The 24,157-nt window shown below is 45.6% G+C and overlaps 1 protein-coding gene across 2 annotated transcripts in view; it reads left to right on the forward strand.

Annotated features, from left to right (window-relative positions):
- Positions 1–24,157, forward strand: part of CEP350 (centrosomal protein 350) — a 1,459,870-nt gene that overhangs the window by 528,711 nt on the left and 907,002 nt on the right. The gene's annotated exons all lie outside the window — the stretch shown is intronic.

Consider the following 24,157-nt stretch of genomic DNA (forward strand, 5'->3'; position numbering starts at 1 on the left):
TGGATAAGCTACAAAAGGGGATGAGGCCTAGACCTATTTTTTCACTTTTGTGCTTACTACTAGGTTATTTATTTTTACCGAGGCTCCCATTTTGACGACGGGGAATGATACAAAGCATGGGAATCTATGAAAGTTACCAATACTGGGGAACCAAAGTTACAGGTAAGTAACTTGTTTTCTTCTCGTCCTGAGGTATTTGGTTCTAGTTAGCCTGACCGTTCTGAAGGTCATTACTAAGATCTTAAAGAGGATCCTTTTGTGTATTGGCAGCCAATGGAGGATATGGAGGGCCTCCGAGGCTGAGGAGCCCATTGGCAGTTTCAGTACCAGTCGGGCCGCTGCCTTTTGGACAGTCTGTAGCTTTTTCAGAGTTATTTTCTTTACTCCTGCGTACAGACTGTTACAGTAGTCCAGGCGAGACAAGATTAAGGCCACTGCAACTGTCGTACAAGCAGTGGCTGGAAGGAGATCAAAAATATTTTTGAGGGTTTTTATCCAATAAAAGCAGGCGCCTGCCACCGAGAGCACTTGCTGGTGGAAGGACAGTAAAGTGTTGAATCTGATCCCCAAGTTCTTAACATTATCCACTGTGTTTGGAGGGGGTGCTGTGTCAGTCAGGCACCACAGTTTGGGCGTGAATATGTTATATTTTCCAAGCAGCATGATCTTTTTTTTTTGGCTATTACACTTGAGGTGATAGGATTTCATCCATTCAAAGACAGTGGAAAGGCATTGCTGGAAGTTTTCTTTTGCCGCTGTAGACTCTTAATCTAGAGTTAAGATAAGCTGAGTATCATCAGCATAGGATACAGACTCGATGTCAAAGGATGACACCAGTTCTATGAAGTGCACCATATATGTATTGAAAACTGTTTGGCTCGGGCTGAGCCCTGGGGAACACCAGAGAGCAGCTGTTTCTCTGTCGATTGGTAATTGTCAAGGGTTACTGTTGGTCTCCTGTCCTCCAGGAATGGTGTTAGCCAGGCTAACACTTTGTGTGGGATAACGGTTCTTTTTAACTGTTCTCCCCAGATGTCATGGGAGACAGTGTCGAATGCGGCCGAGAGATCCAACAGAATCAGCACTGCCATTTTTCCTTGATCTAGGGCAAATTTTAATGTTTCCATGGTATGTAGCAGCGCTGACTTTGTTGAATGCCTGGCCCTAAACCCTGATTGCCTGGGGTGAAGCGTATTGGTTTGTAGGAGAAAGGCATTTAGTTGCGTATTTACTAACTTCTCAGTTATTTTGCTTAAACATGGAAGCAGAGAAATGGGTCTAAGATTGGAGAGAGTTGTTGGGGCCAGTAGCCGTTTCTTTTGAAGGGGTTTAACTGAAGCAATTTTCCAATTTTCGGGTACTATAGATTGCCTAAGTGAGGAGTTTATGATTTGATTAATAATTGGATTTATAGTGTCGATAAGTGCATGTATGATTTTAGGTGGACAGGGGTCACAAGGAGAACCTGATCTACATGCGAGGATAGCTTGTCTTGACTGTTCGAGGGTAATCTCCTTGAAGTAGTTGAGCCTCTGTCTGTTTTCCAGATCCAAATCAGATCTTTCTATGGATGCTATGTCAGTTGACTTAAAATCTTTTTTTAGGTCTTTGACCTTTTCATCAAAGTAGTCTGCGTTTGGTCATATAGTTTTTGTGATGGAGGAATTTCGTGATCGAGCATCTTGGGGTGGGAAAAAGATTCTACAATTTTAAAGATCATTTTTGATCAGATGATGCCTGCTTAATGAGAGTGGTGTAATGGGCCTTCTTTTCTAATTTGATATATATTTAAAAAAAATATATTTTTATTGTTTTAGACAGAAAAAAGCAAAAACCAAACAATTTGACATGGCTTAAATGGCAATTGACAAGTAATACAGTCCTAGTGCGAAAACAGTGGCGACAATAGCAAAATAATACACATAACATAATTAATGATAGTGTAAACCTCAAGCTTGGTCATGGGGATACGGCTCTTCCTCTGAGGTATGTGATGGGACCACATAGATCCCTCCTCTATATTCGTTACATTCAGACCACACCGCTGACCACTTTTTGGGGCATCCTCGTGCTGTGTATACCGTCTTTTCTCTGAACATGCACCAGTCCAGACTACTCTCCCAGGAGGCCAAGGTGGGTGGGGCCTCTGCTCCCCATTGGTGAGCTATCTCTCGTTTAGCCACCATAGTCCCCAGTGTTGCCTAGGTCCTCTCCATAGTTGTTAGATCAGTGGGACCCCACATGTTCAAGAGGCATTGCTTTGCCTCTGGACGAATGGTCTTGTGTAACACTTCCTCTATTACTTCATGTATCTCCCGCCAATACTGTTGTATCTGGTCTCATTCCCAAATTATGTGAATGAAGGTACCTGTGTGTCCACAATGTTGCCTGCTGTCGCCCCCGTCACCCCTCCCCATATGGACTAGTTGTGGCCCCGTGATGTATGTACGATGGAGTATTTTGAGTTGGACCAGTCGCAAACGTGCCGGGACGGCAACCGCTCTGGGTTAGGCAACTGCCTCCCGCCACTCCTCGTCATCATATTCTAGGACATCTTTCTCCCAGCACTCTCGCAGCCGCCCAAGAGGATCTGGGGTGTTGTTAATCAATTTCTTGTATGTTAGGGAGATTACTTTTTGGGGAAGGTAGCCGTCAAGCAAACGGTCCTCTAGTGGTGATGACTCTGGGGGGTTCGTGCCAGTCTGTAGGGCAGTGGTTATGGTGTGCCGAATCTTTGGGTACCGGAATAGTTCCGTGGTGGAGAGTTCATACTGTTGTTGGAGCGTGGCAAAGGGGATCACGCGCCCTTGATGCTAATGTCACCCAGATGAGATATGCCAATCAATTCCCACTTTTCAAAACCCTTCGTGGACCAGAGGCTACCCAGCAGTTCTGAGTCCAACAGCAGCGTGGCCAGTGTGAGCCTACGGTCCCAACCAAGACTCTTATTAACGGAATGCCAGATGGTCACAGAATGTTTGGTGGGGCCCGTGAGGGGCAGTCCCCGAGGGTTAGAGTATAAGAATCTAATAAAATTCCCCCCAGGTAGTAGCCACCTGTCCATCCTAAACGCAGGGTCATCTGGTTGGCGATATATGCACTGATTAATAGGCACTAGATTGGACGCCCAATAATACTAACGGATGTCCGGCAGACTAATGCCTCCGTCATTCCAGCTAAGGACCAGTTTGTTAAGTGCTGTCCTGGGCCTTCTCTCCCATAGCAGCTCTTTGCAACCCCTCGATTTTCCTGAAGTATCGTGCTGGGACTGTATCTGGATAATTTTGTAGAGCGTAGAGTAGCTGCAGCAGCGACATCATTTTATATAGCGCAGCTCTTCCCGAAAGCGGCCAGGCCTTCCAACAGGATGCATCTCTTCTAAGGCGCTGCAGGGGCAAGGTTACATTCGTACCTAAGTTTAGGGTCAGCGGTAATAAAAACCGCTATGTAGCGGAAGCCATTTCTCACTGTCTGCATTGGGCAGTTTTTCGGTAAGGGGGGTGCGGAGCCTCCCAGTGCATATATGAGCGACTTGTTCCAGTTGATGGAATAGCCTGAGTATTTGCCGAATGTTGTAAAAATATCCAGCACACAAATTAGGGATTTTTTGGGGGAGGTTAAATAAAGCGAGATTCGGTCCTCCCAGCCCGTCGACCATTGCATTCCACAAATCATCGGGTCTGGGCGGATCCAGGCCGGCAATGGCTCGAGGGCGGGGGCAAAGAGCAGGGGGGACAGCGAGAACCGCTAGTAGGTAGGGCCACTCCATGATGTCAAAAGCCATGGAAGCGTCCAGTGACACTATTACCGCTGGCTTATCGACAGTGTCAACTCGGCCCAGCACTCCGTGGACCCTTCGCAAATTGAGGGCCATGTTGCAGTGGGGCATAAAGCCAGACTGATCCTGGTGAACCAAAGGTGTTATCACCCAAAAGAGTTGTGTGGCTAGGAGTTTGGCAAGGATCTTGGGCTCTGCATTCAGGAGGGAGATCAGTCTATAGAAGGTGCATTTGTTTCTGGGTTCCCCTTCCTTAGAGATGACGACAAAGGATGCCAGCCTCTAGTCAAGGGGAAGAACACCCACTCTTCTTCTCTCCTCAAACGTGGAGCAGAGAAACGGGGCAGGCCGTTGGGGCACAGTTTGTAAAGTTCGATGGTCAGGCCATTAGGACCAAGTGCCCTACCCGGTCGAAGACTCCGAATGGCTTGGGCTATGTCATCATTGGTTATGGCACTGTCAAGGAATTTAGTGTCTTCCTCAGAGAGAGTGGGCAAGGGAATATCTTGAAGGAGGCCCAAGGAATCCTCCTCGCGGAAAGGGGAGGTGGATTGGTAAATTTTGTTGCAGTGGGAAGCAAATTCGTGAATTATGTCCCCCAGGATCAGAGAAGATCCTGCCCTGGTCATTGACTAGTTCAGGGACCGTCTTGTTGGCCCGTTCCTTCCTATCTAGCCAGGCGAGGAGTTTTCCGGCCTTGTCGCCACACTCGTATATCCTCCCGTCCCTCTCGCTCCCCCAACTTTTGGCCCTGTCTGTCACATTGCTCCTAAATTCGTCCCTCTTAAGCTGCATGACGTGGATTGCTTCTGGGACTAGTTCCCCGGGTGTGTTATTCTCAAGGGATAGGATTTCTGCCTCAATATCTTCAAGGTCTTTCTGCTTTTCTTTTTTAACTCCAGCAATAAGGGAAAGGGCTTGACCCATTATCACAGATTTAAACGCCTCCCAAAGAGTAAGGGGGGGGGGGGTCAACTGAGCCATGGCTCTCTTGGAAATAAAGGTCCATTGCTGATAGAAGGGCCTTACGGACAGACGTGTTACGGAGTTACCAGGGATTGATGGGCGTGATCACGCCCACTCTAGTGTCCCTCATGACCAGCCTGGTCCATATTGGCGAATGATCCGAGATTCCCAGAGCAAGGTGGCGGATCTCACAAACGTGTGAGGTGTGGGCTGCGTGAGTCACGAGATAGTCAATACGAGAGAAGCTGTGATGGGCTCCTGAAAAGAATGTGTATTCAGTGTCGCCAGGGTGGAGCGCTCGCCAGGCATCAGCCAGACCAAAGGAGTCTAAGAAATCTGGGAGACAATTATGCGCCGGGCCAATGTCGCCAGGGGGGCAGCGATCAAGTAAACCAGAGCCAACAGAGTTAAAATACCCTCCCATTAATAGGAGACCATCAGGAAGGGAAAGCCAATGGGTCCCCAGGTCAGTAAATGTTCGTGTCTGCAGGCCCGGTGGTACATATACCGATATTAAGTTGAGCGTATCGCCATCCTACTGGCCCATCACTGTAACGTACCTGCCACAGTTGTCGGTGTGTGCTACTTGTGTATGGAAGGGGAAAGCGTTTTTAATAAGGATTCCCACCCCTCTGGATCCAGAGGTGAACCTAGCATGGGCTATCAGCTTGTACCACCATCTGTTTAAGGACCTGCAAGAGTTACCCACAAAATGTGTCTCCTGTAGAAAAACCACATCCGGAGAGTGGCGTTTAAGGTATTGGAGGACTAGAGTATGCTTCACCCTGTCGCCAATCCCATTAACATTCCAACTCATCAGGGTAAAACCTTTATCTCTGCGTATCCATATGTAGCGTTAAGTGTGCACTTGTCTCTAGAAGTTATCTCAGTTAATGCCATTGAATAAACAAGACCCAACAAACCGCACGCCCTACACCAACCACCCCCCTCCCCTGCACACTGGGCCTGGAAACTACCCATTAGGTAACTTGCAGAGTGCCTGTCACCCAACCCACAAAACTAAGTGACTAAAAGTAGGGAAATACGAGAGTGCTCCCTACCCCAGCCAGCCACACTGAGCAAGTCAAAACAGTTACAACCCCCATGAGGGGCAGCATCCCACGTCTCCCCGGGCCAGAAGAGGCCAGAGGGGAGTATGCCAGTCAATGCACCCCAATTTACTAGGGACAACCCCTGAGAGTCCGATAGGGCCATCCCAGACCTGGAAACAAAACATTAGAATGAGGTTACCCAGATAGGACCAGATGAGCATCAGTGTTGCCTGCGCAAGCAGGCTCAGTGAGCATTATGTTCTGCTGCAGATCGCCAGCCGTCAAGCCAGTCCTTTGCGTTCTCAGAGCGATCAAAGAACCATGGCTTGCCATCTGCCTCCACTCGCAACTTGGCTGGAAAGAGACTGGCGTACTTGAGGCCCTTGTCCCTGGGTTTCTTCTTGACTGGCAGGAAGGACTTTCTTTGTTTCTGCACAGCTTGGGTGAAGTCCGGTAAAAAGGAAATGACTGCATTTTCAAATTTGAGGGGGGGCGCGCTCTGGCACATTGCAGGATTATGTCTCGATCGCGAAAGTTGAGCAGCCGGCCCAAGTGGGGTCTTGGGGGGGGGGGGGGGGGGGGGGGGGGGGGAGCCCTGGTTTCAGACGTCCCCCAGGAACTCTGTGCTCCCTCTCCACCACAAAGAACTTGGACAGTCCCTTAGGGCATAGATGGTTTAGTATTAGGTCCTCAACAAAAAGATCCGGTGACTGCCCCTCTGCTTTCTCCGGCACTCCAATGATGCGGACGTTGTTGCGCCTGGAGCGCCCTTCGTAGTCGTCCAGCTTGTCCTCTGCGTATTTACAGAAAGATTGCAGATTTTGGAGCTCGGTGTGAATCTGCGGACGTCCTCGACCAGGCTGGATCTGGTCACTTGGTGCTGCTGGACCTTCTCCCTCATTTTTGCGAAGTCGGCCCTAATAAGGGTCATCTCGACTGCTATTGCGTCTGTTCGTTGTTCCATTGACGTGCGGACCCTCGCTATCGCCTCCATAACATCTTTTAGGGACAGGTTAGTAGGGCTCGCCTCTGCCTCTCCTGTTCGTTAGTCTCAGGCGGGTGCTCAGGCGGGTGCTGCAGAACCAGTGGCCCTGGAATAGGAGTATTTTTCCAGCTTGGTTTGCTGCGTCTGCTTGGTGCCCCTTCCACTGATAATGCCGCCAGGCACGTCTCACGTCCTCCGACAGAACACCCCACTCCACCAATAGCCCTAGGTGCCGCGTAGATAGGCAATGAGCAGGCGGAAGGGGGGGAGAAAGATCTGAGATGGGTGGTGGGGCCTCCCGCTGATGGCCCCTAAGCCAAGGCCACCGGTGAAAAAAGTACAGGCCTCATAGAGGGCTCCAGCTGCCTCTTCCTCTTATGGGGCATTGATTTGTGTGCCCTTCCGTATAACCCCCAGGGGCCTCCGATCGGGCACCGCGCCTTTAAATGGACAGTCACAAAGCTGGCCGGGTGGTCCCAATCCCGGTGGCAAACTCACCGGTGATGGCAGGGGAGTGGGGAGTCACAACGAGCGCCGCAGATGTCCCCGCAATCACTCCCACCTGATGAGTCCAGGAGCTAGGTCGACCGCCCACCGGTGCTCCGCCGCCTTTTTTTTCACCGCCGGCACCCGGTGGTCGATCCAATCGGGCAGCCAAGGGTTTGTGTAGGGAGGGAGGGGTGTGCAGGAGGGAAACTCCTATGCCTCAGCCGCACCTCAAGTCAATCCGAGGGAGGGCACCGCCTTTGCAAAACCTCTGGTCTGCCTCACTGAAACAAGGCCTCACTCCCCGACTAGGCGTAGTTCCAAGTGGCCGCTCCCGCTTGCCGGACCCAATTATTATTATTATTATTTCTGAATTTGTATAGCGCCTGGTTACACTGTCAGTGTGTCCCCGCGCTGTCAGAAGAGCTAGTTGCTCCGTCAGTCAGACAAGACGGGCTAATCTTTAGGAAAGAGGAATGTTTTAAGTTTCCTGCGGAAGATGAGCTCCGATGTTTCCACTCTTAAGCTCAGGGGGAGAGAGTTCCATTTGTGTGCCGCCAAAGTACGAAAGGATCTACCTCCCATTCTGGCTTTCTTGTGTCTGGGGACAGCGAGAAGGCCTGCTCCTAATGAGCGGAGTTGTCGGGTGGGCGTATAGGGGCAGAGAAGGTTCCGAAGGAAGGCCGGGCCCTTGCCATGTACGATCCTGTGACCAATACATAGGACCTTGAAGTCGATCCTTTCATTGATCGGAAGCCAATGTAGTGTTTGTAGAGATTTTTTAGAGGCGGCTCTTCTGGGCAGCCGGAGGACCAGGCGAGCGGCAGCGTTCTGGATTGTCTGCAGTCGACGCCGACTGGTGGCGTTGGCGCCTAGATACAGGGCATTGCCGTAGTCCAGTCTCGACGTGACAAGAGCGTGGACCAGGGTCTTCCTTGAGGGTTCTGGGAGCAAGTCCAGGGTCTTGCGGAGTTTCCGTAGAATCGAAAAGCACGTACCAGCTACCCGTCTGGTGTGGTAGTCGTAGTCAAGCTTTGAGTCCACCCATACTCCAAGATTCTTGACCTGATCACTGGGGGTAGGGAGGGGCCCCAAGGTCTGCGGCCACCAGGCAGATGACCAGACTGAGGGGGGTTTTCCTACAATCAGCACCTCAGTCTTGTCTCCGTTAAGACGGAGGCAGTTCTTCGCCATCCATCCAGCTAGCTCCTGAAGGCATGATGAGAAGTTCGCGGCGGCTTGGTCAGCAGGTTGGGTCAGAGCGACCACCAGCTGGGTGTCGTCTGCGTATGTCACTACTTCCACCCCATAGCGTTCAGCAGTAGTAGCCACGGGGGTGACATATAAATTGAAAAGGGTTGGACTGAGGCTTGATCCCTGAGGCACTCCTTGACCGAGGTCAAAGGTGTCGGAGCGTGCTCCTCCTTGCTCCACCGAGAAGCTACGGTTGGTAAGAAAAGATTCCAGCCATAACCAGGCCATGCCTGTCACCCCTCCTTTCTTCATACACTGTAGCAACGTATGATGTGCTACAGTGTCGAAGGCTGCGCTTAGGTCCAGGAGCACTAGTGCCGCCACATGCCCGGCGTCCACGTGCTTCCTCAGTGCCTCAGTCGAAAAAAGGAGGGCTGATTCTGTGGAGTGGCGGGCCCGGAAGCCCGATTGGTTGGTATGCAGGAGGCCTCTGGACTCTATGTGTGCTGAGAGTTGTTGGTTGACCAGCTTTTCCGCCAGTTTAGAGAAGAAGGGTAAAAGCGAAATGGGGCGCAGGTTGCTAAGCTGGGACGCACTGATGTGGGGTTTTTTCTTAAGAGGCAGTACGACTGCCTGTTTCCACCCGTGAGGGACCTTGCGAGTGTTAAAAGAGGTAGACAATATATGGCCAACATAGGGTGCCAGAAGACTCATGGCACTGGCCAGAAATTTGGCAGGGGCAATCACTACAGGCCCAGGATTAGAGCTGCTGAAATGCCGCTGAGCAGATCAGGCCCTTGACGATCCGCAGAGCCCGGCGGCGCCACAGCGACCAGCCAGCTTGGAACCGGAACACCTTTCGACCTGTCCCTGCTACGGGGTCGTATAAACTTGGCGGATGGTGTGGTTAAGCTTTAGGAGCGGAGATGCTCTCTCATGTGGCCATCTCGCTTCAGCGCGAAGCCCGCCTACTAATTAGATTTTTTGATAACTTTTGAGTGCTGGTCTAAAAATAATAAGCTCAACGGTTTTATAGTTTATCCTCCATTTCCGTTTGAGTTTTCTACATTAGCCTTGTAGATCTTTTAGCTGCGAAGTGTACCATGGAGCAGAGTCTTTGCCAAGGAAAGCTCTACTGGGTGCAGCCACCGGTGCTAAATTATTAGCAAGTGTGGCCATCCAGTCATTAAAGATGTCTGTGTCAAGCGAAGGGTCCCCTGTTAGAGTGGGGTTGCCGAGTTCCACCAATGTACGCAAGTTCGAGTTCATTAGCATTTTATTCCATTTTCTTCTGGTTGTTTTGCATATTTGGCCGGAATCTTTCACCATTTATGTAATGGTACATCCAATCCCTAAAAGAATGAACTTGTGGTCAGACCAAGTTAGATTAACAGGAGGGTCAACTGTAAGGTTGGTGGAATTGGTGCAAATCCCATCCAGTGTGTGTCCTGCGTTGTGCGTTGGAACTGCTATCAGCTGCTTAAGTCCTAAAGTTTCTATTGTTTCTCTGAAATTCTTTGCAGTTGGGGTGTCTTCTACTTACAAATGTAGGTTAAAGTCAAGTAGTATAATGAAGTTAAAGTACCTAACTATCAAGGCACTAAAACTTTCTCCCAGGGTATCTAGAAACTTAAGACTAGTCTCCGTAAGCCGGTTAATCAAGGCTCCTGCAAATGACACTGAGCTATCTAGTTGGAAACAGAAGCCTAGACTTTCTGCCCCTTTGATCTCTGTAATGTGAAACGTGGAATATTTTAGTGTCTTCCGCTGGATTATTATTAGGCCCCCTCCTCTTTGTATAGGTCTGTCTCTTCTGGATATAGTATATCCTGGTGGAAAGGATTGTACGATATCGGGGTTGTACCAGTCCTTTAGCCATGTTTCTGTGACAAGGAGGCCGTCTAAATTAAGATTTAGAATTAGATCATATATATGTAAGGCATTTTTGCCTAGTGATCTAACATTAAACAAGCCGCATTGTAGTAGCATGAGGTCCATTATAGGGTCTACTTTAGGGACTTGATATGGGGCAGTGCTAGAGTACTGATACTTTGGGTTAAAACAGGCAGCATTCCTGGCCGCATTCGGGATGTGTACGGGCGCAGACAGGCTGCATTAAGAGCGCCTTTGGCGTTCCAGTGGGGTGTTTGCTGCGTGCCTCCGGCTCAGCATGTGAGTTTTTTTTGCTGGACAGATGCGATCACTGAGCTCTGCCCCTCCCACCGGAAACACCCAAGGCTCGGGGAGTGTCAGGAGCCCATCCGCACCAAACGGCGAAGCCGCGGCAGACCAGGGGCACCAAACAAAGCAGGAAATCGCCACAGAGAAATGAGAAGGCAGTTAGTGAATTCAAAATTAATTAAAAACAGTACATGCCTACATATAGTATATCTTAACAATTAAAATTGTATTTGCCCATTTTAAAAGTTAGCAAATTTAAAAGTTGCGAAGTAAAAGGGTTAAAAACGAGATACCGAGCGTTGCGAAGCACTCTCCTCCACACTCACCCGCTTCGTGTCTGGCTCAGCATGTGAGTTTTATTGCTGGCCGGATACAATCACTGAGCTCTGCCCCTCCCACCAGAAACACCCAAGGCAGGGGGAGTGTCTGGAGCCCCTCCGCACCAAACTGCAAAGCAGCGGCGGACCGAGGGCACCTAACAAAGCAGGAAACGACCAAAGAGAAATGAGAAGGTTGTGAGGGAATTCAAAATTTATTAAAAACAGTACATGCCTACATATAGTATATCTCCACAATTAAAATTGTATTTGCCCACTTTGAAAGTTTAAAAGTTAGCAAGTTTTAAAGTTAGCAAGTAAAAGGATTAAAATGGAATACTGAGCGTTGCGAGGCAATCTCCTCCACATTCACCCATGATTCATTTCTGGATTATTTAGTACTCACCAGTGCCAGACCTTCGTTACTGTTGTAATGCATTTCTTCCTTGCATTTTTCAATAAAAAGTTTCAAACAAAAATTAAGATAGATCTATTTTACAACATTTAGTGGAGGCCAGTGCCTGGACATTTCCCAAGCATCCATTACACACATATGGGGCACACTGTCTATAGAGGGCCCCATTAAGTGTGGAAAGTGTTTATCCTTCTCCCAGACACAGCAACATAATGTACACACTTAGGCACCACACTAATTGTATTTCTACTAACCTGGTTTATGCGATCTGGTGCCCTTGCAATTTGGTATATATCAGTCAAAAGATCTAGGACAGGTTTGCACACCACAAAAGCAGGACTAACTGCAAGACACATAATGATCCATTAGTATTGTATTACATTGGTTTAGATTACAAGGACACTGTTATCTGTTACTGAGTTTATCGCCTTAAAGCAGAGAGGCTCAAATACTTTCAATTACTGAATGAATGTGAATGGATGTATATAACCAATTGTGATTCCATCACAGTCTAAGCACCATTGATGAATGGAAACACATCTTAGATTAGAGCAACATTGTAACAACAGAATTTAGAACACTTCTTTTTTAAAATGATATAAAAGTCTAGTTGTGATTCGGAACTATTAATATATTAACTTGATGCTTTGAGATTGTCTGGTTTTCAACTATGTGAAATACCAGATGTCTGCTTAGAACTTCTGTTACTATCTTCCACCAGATATATGATTGTCTTTGGTGCAGTTATCTTTATTTTGAATACTTATACTTGTGATCCATATAATTGAACATATACCAGTTTCTAATATTCAAAATTACATATTCATTATCGTCTGGAATCTATTGTTTGTTATTTAAAATGGGAATCAGTAGTGGACAGTTTAGGTGAACTCTTTGTTCATCCTTTTTCTATGCTGTTAGTCTTTAAGATGTTATGAGAATGTTTCTTCTTTGGCACTGTAATACCTAGCTTTAATTTATTTTTTCCCATTTTCTTGAATTTATTCTGGTTTGGTTATTTATTTTAATTGCTACATAATAAAAAATTTTTATGAATACAGCATTCGTCTGAGGTCACCTAGAATGTATTTGATTGACCTGTTGTAGGAAAGTGGCTCTTTTTGTATGATTACCCCCAACATTTCTGACTAATGCTGCCTGTTTTTCAACTCTGTTCTGCACTATAGCCTGCTGTCTAGACCCCAGTGCATGTGTGCATGTGCTCTGATCCCCCAAAAGTGTATATGTTAATAGCTAATCTCTGATTACTATGGCTACTACCAAGGGCTTGTAAGTTAGGTGTCACAGTGGACTACAACATTTTGTATGCCATGGCTGTTATGACAAAGGGAAAACATGGCTCTAGGTTTGCCATTAGAGCCTAGTCTGACAGCTTCCAGCCTGTGCACTAGACACATCAAAATAATCCTTTTGCCAAGTCCAAACTTACCCTTTAAATATCTATAAGTCACCCTAACACAGGCCTTTTAAGACAATAAGGCCGGGTGCTGATATTAAAAACAACTTGAGAAATTCCACCTCACATGTTACGACAGTAAAAACGTGCAATTATTTTTAGGTCTCGCCTAGCGTTGCAGCGTGCATGCGCTGCTTGCTCGGCGAGACATATTGAGAGAGGAGATTTCAGAAGGGGACTTGAAGCCCCATCCATCATTTTCATTGGGTCACGTCAGCGTTTATGCTAAACACTGTCTTCCCATTGAAAAGGATGCTTTTTGGTCACTGCCCGTTCTTCCTTTTGGACGGCCCATCCGGACTGGGTTGTCTGCTTCACGGCTGTCGTGAAGCAATTTCTTATCTTTATGGGGCCATCTGTTTCTAATTAGCATGGTTTCTCTTCAAACACGCTCTCGAAGGGGTTGTTGGGGATGTAGACGAGAGCGGAGCTGGGCGCTGCCCTCTCTTTGAGCATGCTGATGCAATGGGTCGTTCAGGGAGGGGGAGAGAGCGAGCCAGGTTGGTTGGCCTCTGAAGTGAGGTTTCCTCGCAGAAGGTTGCAGCTGCAATGCCCGCTATGAAAGGTCCCTTTGTCCGCGTGAGGCCGTAGCTGGCAGGAAGCTTGGGAATGAGTTAGAGCCGTTTGCCGGGCGGAGCTCAGCCCCATTTACCTGGGGCTGCTCCCGGAGAATCCCTGTGAACTGCTCCTTCCCGCCCGCCTGGGCCTGCGCTACCCGAGAAAACTGCAGGCAGCGGTGATTGAGCTCAGCCGTTCTGGAGTCCCGGGCATGGCAGGCAGTGTACGAGGCGAGGAGCGGGCCGCCCCCCAGGAAGAGGCTGCGGAGAGCCCCAGAAGCAGGTATGGGCCGTGTGCTACTAGAGTTGCGCCGCGCTCCATGAAACCGAAGATATCCAGCAACGGATGCATTTCCCTCACACCCCCGCCCCAGCCCGTCTGCTGCTTCCTGTGGGCCTTAGGTAGGCATGCACATATTAATGGATTCCAAGAATTTACGGTTTCACCTCATTCACAAGAAGGACAGCGTGTTCGATCTGCTTTGACATTCATCAAACGTCAGTTAATTGGCAACCACCCGCAATAAGCTGTCAGGTGACCCCACTCCATGGATGACACTTTCAGACAGCCTGTTTTTTATCTTCTTTTTTACCAAAAGCACTTTGCAAGCTTACCCAGGCCCCCCACAAGCACTGGTAAACAAAGGGCATTGTTAACAGCTGGTTTTAAGCCAGACATAAAATCAGGCGCAGTATGTTCTTAGGGGCCATCATGTTGGAAGTTGTTTCACACTTAATCTGTCATGTTGTCTTTTCGAAGATCAGTTAATCAATGTTACTTTAATTTAGCTGTTTCAGAATATTTGTCATTGTAGGTTTTAATTTATACTTGTAGGCGTATTGTTATATTTGTATGCATGTCACTTTGTGAATATGTGTATGTAAATTGCGAGTTTTGCTCCCTCGTCACCTCTACCACTCCGCAAGACCCCTTGAGGGTGCAGCGCACTTAAAACAATCTCATATTCGCGTTTTACACTCAGATCTATCATGAACGCCTAGACCCTTCTTCTAAAACACCAGTGTGTGGCGGATCCCAAATCTTCAGCTTTTCTCACGTGGTGTTTATTGTTTTGAGCAGGTAGTTTCAAGTTTCTGTATGTCCTGCTAGGTACTGCTATCTTTAGTTTTAAAATGTTTACTTCAAAGTGAAGAAAAAAACTCTTCCTAAAGCATTGAAAACTTATATACCGAGATCTTTATTTAGGAATTTTTATTTCCAAATGCGAACTTGCAGGGGGGGGGGGGTTGGCCGTCACAAATATATTTTTTACCCAAATTCGATTACTTGCCACAGTTTCCTATAGTTAAAAAAACACCGACATCCCTCCGTTAAAAGCAAATTAGGACACCTCCCGAAGTTTGCTCCACACTCCTTTGGCACTTCTGATCCTTTTTAAAGCACGAGTGAAAATACTAACGTTTTAATGGTTGTGCCGCATAAATAAGCTGTTTTAATGCCGGGGAGCGGTAGCTGCAGCTGGCTTGTTTGGCTAACGAGGTGAAAACTTGTGTTTTTCGGGCACGGTGAAAGGTCAGCAGACGACAGCTCCAGGTCAAAGCTTGGCCAGTTTTGCATCTGCCCCAAAACGTCAGTTTTGCGTTAATCGGCGCAAAAATGACGTTAACGACCGCCTAATGGGCCTGCGCCGATTTGAGGCTTTCGGGCCCTGAAAGCCTCGGCCGCGCAGTAGTATCTGCCCGACCCGTCCATTCCCTCAGTGAGGCTGCTGAGACAAGATTAGTGCAAGCCTCGAGGCCTGTAGATTAAACAAGAAGGGGAAATTGTTAAAACTATGACGTTAAACACATCCTTCTCTAGAGTTAAGCCGGGACACTGCCCACCCCACGATTTTCCACTTCGCACATGTTCAGCCTTTACCAGACTCAGGCTTTAAAAGGGCTGGGGCCCTCACACCTCTTCTGGCAAGAGATTTAAACATTTGAAGTCACAGCTCACATATTTCAATAGCGCTCTGAAATTTCCCAAATCCAGGTGTGCCTAGATTATCATGTCCAGTTTCTTTACTTTGTATGCTGGGAGTTGCAGTTCTAATTTTATAGCGGGATAAACAGAAAAACAAGTTCCAGAATGCCTAGAAAACACTGGTTGGTGTAAGTTTACTCAGGCATGAGCCGCGTAAACCTCAGAGCTCTGATGTAAGAGCTGCTACAGCGCCTCGTTGGGTTACTCAAATCTCAAAACAAACCCGTTTGCACTCTAAATGTTTCAAAAGTAAAGAGGCATGTTTATTAGAAATCTTGAGCGGACATATGAAAACCTTTCCTAAATTGGCTAAGTACAATTGTAAAGCTCTTGTTCACCCAGAATAGCCCACAGTTCTTGATGGCGCCTGGCATGCCACACGTCTAGGTATACAAATCCTGTACATCCAGCAATACGACAACGAATATTATACAGTCTTGTCCCCCTAAACATTGGAAAACAAGCATTGGCATAGCAATAGGTCTCGCATTTTCGAAACTTTAACATATTAGTATTGTAAATGACAATGTCTATTATTATTGCAGGTTTTTTAAACAAATAAAAAAGACATTGCCATTTACAATGCCAATAGCTCAAAATCTGGCAAGTATGAGACCTATTGCATTGCAAATGCTTCTGTACCCTTCCTCTTAGTGAAAGGACCAGTACCATTTACAATACCGATAATTCACACTAGTACAAATGCAATGCAATAGATTTCACAGTTACAAAAAAGTTAGCTATTGCCATTTTGCATTAGAGCATTTTCTTTGTTTTTTACAATGAAAAAAAACCCAATGTCATTCACAATGCCAAAAGCTCAAAATAATGTACTTGAGAGACCTATTGCATTGTAAATGCTTGTTATTTGGAGTATGGCTGGTAGCCTCATAGACTTACATGGAATTTGACCAGCCCACGAGCGAAGTGTTAACTTCAGTATGTGACCACAGATCAGGGTATTTCAAGATGTCAAATTAATTGCTGCATTAAACCAGACTTATTGATGAAGTCCTCGTCCGTCTGTGTCTAGCACCCACACAGACAGACGTGGACGTCTTTTCTTAGAAATCCCCAATCCTTGGTGATCGCTACGGCGGCGCCCCACTTTAATCATTCCACCGACTGGTGAAGAAAGTTTCTAGTATCTATCAAGAACAGACCTTTCCAGAAGTGATTGAAGGGTGTCTGCTGACATCCCTACAAGTAGGACTCACGGAAGCCAATTACTACACTTCCTCTGTGTTTTTAGGCTGTCCCACCCCTCCCTGTCCTGATGAAGAGCCGACACAGATGCAAATGAATCTGCACTACTCCTTAGGGTCGAAACGTCGACGTTGTTAGTTCAACTTGTCCATACAACTCCTCAACTAGAATAAGAAAATAGTGTATCCTGTTGTGTCTTATGCATTTAAGACTGGACACTTGTGTAAAATTTCGTCCAGATGTGTGAATAAATGTTATTTATATTATTTTTGTACAGCACTATGTCACTAAATGTTTCACAGTCCATGTGATTTCTCTGTTTCTGACAGCCAGAGATCTACTAATCTATCTGAAAAACATATATATAAAAAAAAGCTCATTCTTTGAACTTAGTTCAGTGGTGTGTGTTTCTTTGTTCCTTTCATTTGATGTTTGAAATAATATTTGTGAAACGTATTAAGTATATTGAAACTAAGTATTCGTGACTCCCAATAGAACCATTGTTTTTGTTTACCATTATGGATTCAGGCAGAGAACAGGACTCTGAAATTGTTTTGAGCCACACTCCCCGGAAGTGATGGAAAGTGGGAAGGGTTGCCTCTTGGGACCTTTTGCTCCATTAGATATTAAGTCCTCTCCTCCAGCAAATGTGAAGATGGCATAAGTGGTCCCCTGACAGTCTGTTCTCAAATCACTACTTGACTGTAAAGAAGACAACAGGACTGCCCTGCTGCTACCTGGACTCCGCAAAGAAGGGCTGCACCAAAATCTGAACTGAACTGCACCTGCTTCATCCGAGGGACCCGCATAGAGGACTATACCTGCAGTGTTCACTCATTGAAAAGAGCATCACTTGTGCCAGGACATAAGTGACTCCAAGAGCTAGTTGGTTAACTTTGGTTAAGCTTGAGTACCACCATAGGCTAAGGAAGCCTGCACCCCTCTAAGTCCCAGCTGTAGAGAAATGCCTGACTGCCACTGGATGCCGGGGTGCCTGCTGGAAGACAGAGTCCTGACCCTCACAAGATGCCCTCCAGTCCGTTGTGCTGTGACTGCCGTCGTTGTGGATTCCGGTCCCCTAAAGAGAAATATTTCTTAACTCTCAGAAACCACTGAGACCTCTGCAACAAGAGACCCATTGACTAGTGGCAACATGACCTGCACTGGCCTCCCTTGGTGCATCGTGGGAAATTGAGCACTCAGGCCGGAGATGACCGCTGATTCTCGTGGATACCAGGGGGACCCCAGGAACACTCATCACATCTCTTCAGCATTGTTAGCTTCCTCAGCATCCTGTATCCCCAGCTTCGGTACCACTTCTTTGCTGTACTGTGGTAAAGGATAAAAGTAAAGTGAGGACCCTAAGACTGCTGGACCCAATAGGTATCTGCCTCCTTGGACCTGAGTGGTCTCTGTGACTGACTCTCAACCTATTGTGGCCCATCCAAAATAATCCTAGTTGCCATTCTATCCCGTTGACTCAGAAGTGCTAAGCCACTTGCAATGATTTAGCTACAGTTATTTACATACCTATAAAAAAGAATCCACGGGAAACAAACCCTCTGTTTCCCCTTGATAGCTTTTTGTCATCTGGTGTCTATTTACAGATAAAAATGCAATCTATTTTTATAAGTTGATGGTGGTGTTTTATTGTGTAGCATTTCTTACTGATTGACAGTTTTGGTACTTCTCACTGAACACTTGCTCCTTTGCTAAGCCTTACTGTTCTGTGCCATAGCTACCTAGGACTGAGCTAAGGGGTTTGTTAAAGAACTTAATTGAACTTGATCGATAGTGTGACATTATTACATGGACCCACTGCTTGTGTTGCAGCCACACGATTTGCACACCAGGCACACCACCACCCCTGTTGTAAATACCTAATGTGAAAATTTGTCTCACTTCTTTTTTAAATAATACTTGTTTTTGCAACATGTTTTTGTACTCTGTGTAAGGCGTAATTTACCTTGTTCTGCAACTACAGTGCAAAATAGCTTTATCACATACATGAATATATTTTTTTCATATGATATAGAGCATATTCATTCCACAGCTCACTTCCGGGTCCAAATTATTTTTTTTAGTCTATTGGCCTTGCAGTAAGTGTACTTCACCTTGTGGTTCACCTTTGCACTGGTGCCATTTTCACTTCAACCAATTCTCAATTATTTCCAACATCTCTTTTTCAGACTATATTGCCTTTCTCGTTCAATTCCGAAAGTACATCAACCTTGTAAGTAAGTCGAGTGATAATGTAAATAGATCACTACTTTTTCAAATTGTCGATTCCTATCTTAATTTCTTATTTTATGTTTTCAAATCAGTTGTGCTCCTATTCACCATTTTTCCTGACCTGATGATGACCCTCTAGTCACAAAAGGTTCAAAACACCATCAGCTAATTCAGAAGTTCTAATTTGACTAACTACTTCTGTGCCAGAGTATATACAGCGGCAAAATAATGTGAACAAAAATCCCTGTTGCTCTACTACTTGGTCTTGGAGTATATCTCATTTGGGAAACATGTATATATTGTGCACAGTGTGTTCATTTCTTAAGCTGAGCACTTTATTTGCTGATTATTTACTGTTAATACTTGATTGATTTTTGTTTAATAATTAAGCTACTGGATTCTAATTTACATGGTGACTTGGTTGTCTTTTTTTTACATTAATTGCTCTCTGACTGCCTTAAGTGCTATTGAGTCTTATTTAATTAAACCCTCTGAATTTCCGTAATGGGCAAAGCAGGTCCTTTTGTTGGAGAGTGATTGAGAACCCATGTTAGCTTGTTCTTTACTTCTTTTTTGTTTTGCACCTTGTATGCTGTTACCCTTCGCGGGTGATAGGAGCTTGGTTCGGGCTTCATTTAGTTGTGGGGTGTTTATCGTGTGCAGATGTCTGTTCAGTTGCCCATGTGTCCTCTTTCTTTTCTGTAGATCCGTCACCGTCCTTGTTGCTCTGGCTTTCTTGTTTCTGTTCTCTTCTAGCCATACAGAATTATTCAAGTTTTCTGTGATTAATTGTGGTTGCCATTGCTTTGATTTTAATGCGTCCTACTTCATCTTTTCTTCAGGGAAAATCATCCTCTTGTGGGTAGTATTTGGAAAAGGCTTATGTTGTAACTGCTTTTGGTGGTTGGTTGAGTTGCGTGTATCTTGCAGAGTCTTCCTGCCTGTTGTGAAGTCCCTTGTTTCATCAGCATCTGCTGTGTGGTTCAGTTTGGTGGTTATATGGGTTCTTTTTGTGACCTATTCTGCTTGTGCAGCTTTATTTTGCCTTCGCCTCTACTGGTTTGATGATGTGATTCTGTTTCCTTTGGTTATTTATTGGCTAGGATGCTGTAAGGGGTGACCCATTTTACAGTTGCGGAAAGGCACATTCAACATTGTTTGAACCCAGAGGTGGTGCTTGGGTTTGGGGCTGTTTTCTGTTCTTGTATCTTTCTTGTCCTGGTAGGTTAGGACTTGGAATGTTAACTTTTCTTCCTTTTTAGGAGTTGCTTTGACTTTTTTTGGTACTTTATGGAAGTCACCTATTTGAGGTCTGTCTGATCAGTCGGTTCTCTGGTATTGGGCACTTCTGTGTGGGCATGTTCCTTTTGTCTGTTATGATATCTCTTTTACGGTTGTCAGCAAGTGTATGAGTAATTAGGGGACTTCTCTCTTGGAATAGTTTCTGTCTTCTTTAGATGCTTGTTGTTGCTGCCTGCTTGTCAGGCTCTTTTTTTCTGCTCTTCAGGCTGTCCTTACTTGTCTGCCAGTAACTTGATCTGGGGGATTTTATATAGCTGCTCTGATGATAGTTTATTGGCCATTTCTTTTCTCAGGCTCTCATTCTTCTAAAACTGTTTTAGTGATCTTTCATGTGACAAGGAATCTGCAGGTAGAAGGTCCCAAGAAAACGTTACTTGCCTTTGGTAACAGTCTTTCTGGTTGATACTTTGGCTACCTGCTGATTCCTCACTGACCACCTCACCTCCCCATTCTAATGGGAGCTATTGTGCTGACAATAGAGAACAGACCTTGGTGTATGCACTGCATTGCTCCCACTTCGTCAGACTCTTCTCTGCCGTAAAGGACGGTCGAAAAAAGAATGATAATGTAGGTCAGAGGGCTATATGGTGCCCAATAACTCGCTGGGTCTTTACATCTTGGTATGTGTCAGTCGTCTGGGAGCCATGGCGGCACCTTTCGGTGCAGACAAGCTAATGCAACATTTCTCGAACTAGCCTGGCACCTGGTGGAGGTTCATGAGTTTGGTAATCTGTAGGTGGAAGACTTAGTCAAAAGGCTGCTTTCTCCATGTAGCGCTTTTCAGTTCTTCAAGACTCTTGAGCAAGGCTCCAATTACAACACACCTATTCAAAAGGATTTTCTTAAAACTATTTAACTATCTGACATTCTATAAACATTTTATATTCATAAAGTAGATTTTTGCCATTTTGAGAAAGTAATTTCCCTTTTTTCCAACTGTCAGATCTAGACTCCTGAAAGAGGAAAACTACCTATCCATTGAAATTTCTGCCAATATTGGCTATTGATATTTAAAAGCATATGACATGAACAGAAAATCTGAAATCTACTTTGTATTTCAAAGCTACACACATTTGCAAAGTATGGTACAATACACGTTGGTTATTATTTTTAATGGAGTATACATAAAAAGTGCTGAATGAAATGCTTGAATTAATCTCAGCCACTAGTAATTTCTGGGGCCACAACCCAGGTCATCGTTATTTTTCACACCATGTAACCTCAATTTGGACCCAGCCAACTGCAACTCTTTTTCTGTTGGAGCAAGGTCAAAACTAATTTGCGTCTGGCTGGGTCAAAACTGAGGTGGCATGGTGGGCAATTAACGATTTGCTGGAATGTTACCCCGAGCTATTGCCAGTGGTTAGACATACTGCAAGCATTCCTCCAGTCACCTTGTATGTGTTTTTACTGTTCTAAGTGGCAAGGGCATGGCCAGGCATGGGTCCCGTGCTCACTGTGCGACTGGTACCAAGCCACGCTTGACTGAAGAGCCCCCAAACAGGGCGAAAACGGTCTTGGATTGATTGTGTTCCAGTGCAGGGAGAACATGACCTGGCAGTTCTGGCTGGACCGTTCCTTTTGAAGAAGGTTCAAAACTGATTTGCATATGGCTGGGCCCAAACTGATGTGGCATGGTGGACAAAATACAAATGGGTAGGAATTCTTCTCCACGCGATTGCCAGTGATTAAACTCATTTCAAGCATTCCTCCCATCACCTTCTGGTTGTTTATAATGGAACATTGTTATGGGGGGGTCAATGATAAGGTAGGTATTTGGGCATTAACTGAGAAAGAACTATTGTGTTTTTTCTTTCTTAAATAAAGTATTCTACAAAAATAATTAACTGACAGCAAAACCAGGGCAGAGCATTCACTGATGGAAATACCTGATCTAAAAAGAGATTTACAAGTGAGCGAAATAAGGAATGGCATGAACCTAAACCATTAAAAAAAGTGACACAGAGTTTGTTAAAATTGTTATATTATCAATCTATGTAAATTGGACTTAATACTTTTGTAAAGTGAGCAGTTAGCAAATTCTTTGAATTACAGAGGAGCCAAATATAATACTTTCAAAACTCATGTTTATATCTAACATTAAACCAACCAGTATGATGCCCAAGTCTTCCCCATGACGTTTTGAGGGCCCATGTTCAACCCTCTATCATTAAATCCACAATTCTAAGCAGGTAGCAACAGATTCTTATTCTGCAGTCCAACCCCATCTGGAGTATAGCAGAAAAACGAATGCACCAAGACCCACCAGTATACTTTGTTTCTTTCTTCATACCCTCTCACCAAAAGCTTTCTGATATGTAAGAAATATCGCAAACAATCCCTTTCAAAATACTTGAGTGAAAAAGCTGAAGGATTCCTACCCAGAGGTATTCTTTGGTTAAAAAGCATTGTCTTAATTCAGAGGTCTTCAAACTTTTGTAGGCTGAGCCCCCCCCAGCTGATTTTTTTTTTTAAATGTCGGGCCCCCCGCCAACTGACACAAATTTCTCGAATCTCGTACACAACATAACCGACCGCCACCTTCATATCCCGGGCCATATCCGGCAAATAATGTCCAACACAATAAGTGTGTTAGGCTAACTGCAGGTTTGTGAGTGAGTGTGGTTAAATGACAGAGGCTTATTACACAGCTCAAAACTCAATCTTCCAGCAGGTACATTAGTCACCAGACCATGGTGAACCACAACTGAATATTTGAAGCCGCTTTTATTGTTTCCTAAAGAATGCTGGATATACAAGGAACTTTGCAGTGTCAGACCCCAGTAACAAACATGCCCCCACCTTTCCAGCCTCTCAGAGAAATGCCTGATACTCGGTGCGGCCAGTCCGCCTTGCTACCACCCTCCAATGGTGCCCCTCATCTTCGCATAGACCGTCCCTCATGTGTATTTGATTTCTTTAATAGTACTACTCATCCCAAGTATGTACGGCAGGGTGTTGGAGTGCTTTACATCACACACATATAAAGATAATGACTCCTATAAATGTGAAAGTCAATGTTCTGAAGTTAATGGGGCTACGAGGTGTAATCATTGTTTCATCCATCATTCAGTCTTTCACCATTCATTCATTTCACCTTGTCCTTCCATCTGTCTTCCCATCCATGGCCACACATATTCAACCATTTGCAAACCTATCCATCATATATCCTTCAATCCATCGTTTCACTCATCCATCCCTCCATCCACCTTTTCACCCTATCCATCTGTATACTCATCCATCCAGCCATTTACCCTTTCACCCATCCAGCCATTCTTTAGCTTACTCATCCATCCATCCATCCAGTCACTCACCCTTCCACCCATTCACCCTTTTAGTCATCCATCCATACTCCCTTTCTCTCTCCATCCCCCTTTCTCTTAGGCATCATCCAGCCTTCCATCCACCCACCCAACCATCTACTCATCCACTCATGATTCCATCCATTGACCCTATTACTCATCCATCCTCTCTCATCCATCCACCCTTTCATTCCTTCACTCATCTACCCTCCCTTTCCCTCGCTCATCCATTCTTACATCCACCCTTTCATTCGCCATCCACCCTTTAACTTATCAATCCATCCATCCTCCCACTCACCCATCCATCCTTTCTCTCATTATCCATCCATTCACCCTTTCATTCACCCTTTCACTAAACCACTCTGACATATACCCATCCCTTCACTTACTCACTCACCCACCATCGAAAACTGGGCAGCACTAAATGGCCCAGCAATATATTAAGGTGCAATTCCATTACAAAAGCCAACTCCACTTACCTGTTGGTGATCTTCCAAGGCGTCAAGAGACCAGCAAACTACTTCACTGCGTGAAATTAGGAGCTTCTTGCCAAAATAAAGAAGATCCAAATAAGCAGGTTTGAAGATAATTTGAGGATTTATTTAAGTATAATGAAGTCACCACTGGAATGCGTCATTCCTCCTGGGAGTCCAAACGGAATCTGTAAGTTGATTCAAGGAGGAGGTTGGAAGCACGAGAATGCTTTTTCAACACAGACTT

This window comes from Lissotriton vulgaris, chromosome 1_1 (assembly GCF_964263255.1).
Source record: "Lissotriton vulgaris chromosome 1_1, aLisVul1.2, whole genome shotgun sequence".
NCBI classification, from domain to species: domain Eukaryota; kingdom Metazoa; phylum Chordata; class Amphibia; order Caudata; family Salamandridae; genus Lissotriton; species Lissotriton vulgaris.